Here is a 3,310-nt window from a genome sequence, read left to right on the forward strand (position 1 = left end):
CAGCTGCACCTCCCTATTGAGGATATGATTGCCTTTGAGCATAATGCTGCGGTTGCTGGAATCCAGGTGGATTGAACTGTTTACTCATGCCTTGCTGATATGGTTGCTGAATAGCATTTTGATTATTACTCTAGCTGGAATTTGGATGATTTCTGTTGTTAGGATGATAAGTAGCTGGCACAGGCTGCTGTTGTCATGGATAATTGTTCACGTACTGAACAGATTCGTTAACAAGAGAAAACTGATCCGTAGCATGAGAACCTATACAAAGCTCACAGACCATAGCTATCTGATTGACCCCATAGGTGGCTAGAGAATCGACCTTCATAGACAGCGCTTGGAGCTGCGCTGCAATAGCTGTGGCTGCATCGACTTCCAAAATACCTGCTACCTTCCCAGGCATCATCCTTTGAGTTGGGTTTTGATGCTCATTTGCAGCCATAGTCTCAATAAGATTATAAGCCTCAGTATAGCTTTTGTCCCACAAGGCGCCTCCAGCTGCTGCATCGAGCATGGGCCGAGATTGGGCCCCCAAACCATTATAGAAACCAGTGATCACCATCCAATCAGGCATTCCATGATGTGGACACTTTCTCAGCATCTCCTTGTAGCACTCCTAAGCTTCGCACATAGATTCTGTAGGTTGCTGCGCAAACTGAGTAAGAGCACTCCTCATAGCCGCAGTCTTCGCCATTGGGTAAAACTTCACCAGAAACTTTTGTGTAAGATCTTGCCAAGTAGTGATGGACCCAGCTGGTTCAGAATGTAACCAGTCCTTAGCTTTATCCCTCAGCGAGAATGGGAAAAGCCTCAGCTTGATAGCCTCATCAGTCACACCATTGTATTTGAAAGTACTACAGATCTCGACAAAATTCCTTATGTGCATGTTGGGGTCTTCAGTCGCAGCACCACCGAAAAAACAGAATTCTGCACCATCTGAATAGTGCCCGACTTGATTTCAAAGTTATTGGCCTCAATATCCGGGTGCATGAAGCTAGACTGAATGTCATCAATTTTAGGCCGAGAAAAATCCATAAGAGCTGGATCTGCCGGAATAATACGATCACCCATGATTAAAGGTTCTTTTTGCTCACTTCCTGAATCCGAATCTTCAAAATCTATCTTCTCCGGAATATCAAGAACTTCGTCTGTCTCCTCAGCTGTATCTAAAGTCCTATTGCGAGTACGAGAACGAGTTTGCATAAACGCTCACTAAAGTACTTGAAACACAACCGGAAACAATAAGTACACACGTCTTAATCACTGAGTACTAATGACCAATGATGGTAAGTACATAAACTAAACAAATATGCCGAGTCCCCGGCAGCGGCACCAAAAACTTGTTAGGACGAAAAGACACGCTAATAACACAAGCAAGTATACGCGTTCGCAAGTAATATAGAATACTTTCTAGTTCATTTCCACAGAGACTCAGACTAATTATGTTCAATTAAACTCACTCACCTATGTATGATTACTTCTCAATGTTAAGACAATAACACTCAGAGTTGATTAACTAATTATTAACTACAATTAACTACTATAATTAACCACTTAATTAATACTCGAATTAATAATATTAAAACACTCATGAGATCACAACTTCATTACTACTTCCTTCAATAGCTATTGTTATTACCCTTAGCATGCAACAGTGATGATATTAATCGAATAACACGAAATTGATAAAAGCCAACTTTCATTGTACTAATACCATTCTACCAAACATCCATAATTAAGATAGAAGTTGAATAGGCATCAATTATGTTGAGTCCCTATATGTCTATAGAAATTAACAATATAACGAATTAAGCACAAGTTATTCCTTTTGATTACACAGGGCGAATAAAACTGTTAGAGTTACCCACTGATCATGAATATTCATACATGAACCTATGCTAGCATGGCAAGTTCTAAATCTCAAGATCCACCGTCGCTTCACAAGAGATTAACACCCTATCTTCTATGTTCGCGATTCACATAAGACGAATACGCACAACCAATACTAGATATCATATAATCATCACACGCTAAGGTATTAAACAACTAACTAAAGAATTCCATAGTAAATCCGTTACGACCCCATGATCACGATTAGCCCATGATAGCACTCATCGTCATCATGGGTTCATATGAAAACATGATAAATAAACACAAGAGAATAATAACTAAAACTACTTATATTAAACCAGAGTACGTCACAAGAGTAAATAGGTTCAAAGTAAGAAAACTAGCATCCAATGTTACAACAAAATAAAGAATCACAAGAAAATATGCTTCCTCTTCGTTGCGGTGTGCTAAAATGGTCTTCTTCCTTATCTCCTTCGCTCCTTGATTAATACAACGATCCAACCTTTGTGAAACGTCTCTGAAATCTACTTATATAGGAGTCCTATAAAACCCAGATAACTCAGAAGTTGGAAGCCAAACAGAAATAGAAGTCTAAAATAATAAATCTGAATTTATGACCCTGCGCGGTCGCTCAACAGAGCTGAGCGGGCGCTCAGACCCCTTCTGGAAAATTGATCTGTTTTGCTCCGTTTCTTCGCTGTAATCTGCTCCTATCTTCCCACTTGCAATGCTAAACACATGCCAAGGCTTATTATTGATGAATTCTCTCCCGAAATGCAACTAATACCCTGAAATGCACAAACACTAGAAAAACGTATCAAATACACAAAATACTTGTTCTCAAGACACCAATTTAAGCTATTATAAGACGTTCTAAGTGGTATAAAATGCCACTTATCACAAAGTGACCAGGTTCATCACAGCTATAACACTTGATTTTCGACTTGTCTACTTTTCTAGCTTTAGAGTCCTTTCCATCTCTTCTTCCAGTTAACTTCCTTTCCCCTCTAGTGAACTTCTTCCCGAAGCTTGTATTCTTCTGAGACTTCCTGAATTGCATCCTCTTGAAGCCCTTAACCAACAATGCAGCCATTTGCATGACATCAAAATCTGTCACGTTCTCATCAGTTTTAGAATCAGTATCATCATCAGGATTTGATGATGAATCATCAGTATCTGATTCTGGCAGATTATTCTTTTTCCTTGCAACTTCAACATACATTTCTTTTGAAGCTTTAGTATTCGCTTTCAAAGCAACTGATTTTCCTTTGCTGCTTTTCCTCTCCTTCCTTTATTGGACTTATAAGTCATGAGTTCTCAGCATGCCATAGACTTCATCCAGAGTGATTATTTCCACATCATATTGATGTCGTATGATTGAAGTCTAATTCTCCCATTCTTCATTCAAGGCTCTCAGAACCTTAGTGTTTGAATCCTCTCGATCATACACCTTTCCCAC

At 39.3% G+C, this 3,310-nt stretch overlaps 1 non-coding gene across 1 annotated transcript; it reads left to right on the plus strand.

The window, feature by feature from the left end:
• The first annotated feature begins 572 nt into the window (after positions 1–572).
• Positions 573–679, plus strand: LOC141709824 (small nucleolar RNA R71). Its single transcript, XR_012570381.1, has one exon. It is a non-coding gene; the product is annotated as a small nucleolar RNA R71 (small nucleolar RNA).
• The last annotated feature ends 2,631 nt before the right edge of the window (positions 680–3,310 follow it).

The sequence above is a fragment of the Apium graveolens genome, chromosome 2 (assembly GCF_009905375.1).
Source record: "Apium graveolens cultivar Ventura chromosome 2, ASM990537v1, whole genome shotgun sequence".
NCBI lineage: Eukaryota > Viridiplantae > Streptophyta > Magnoliopsida > Apiales > Apiaceae > Apium > Apium graveolens.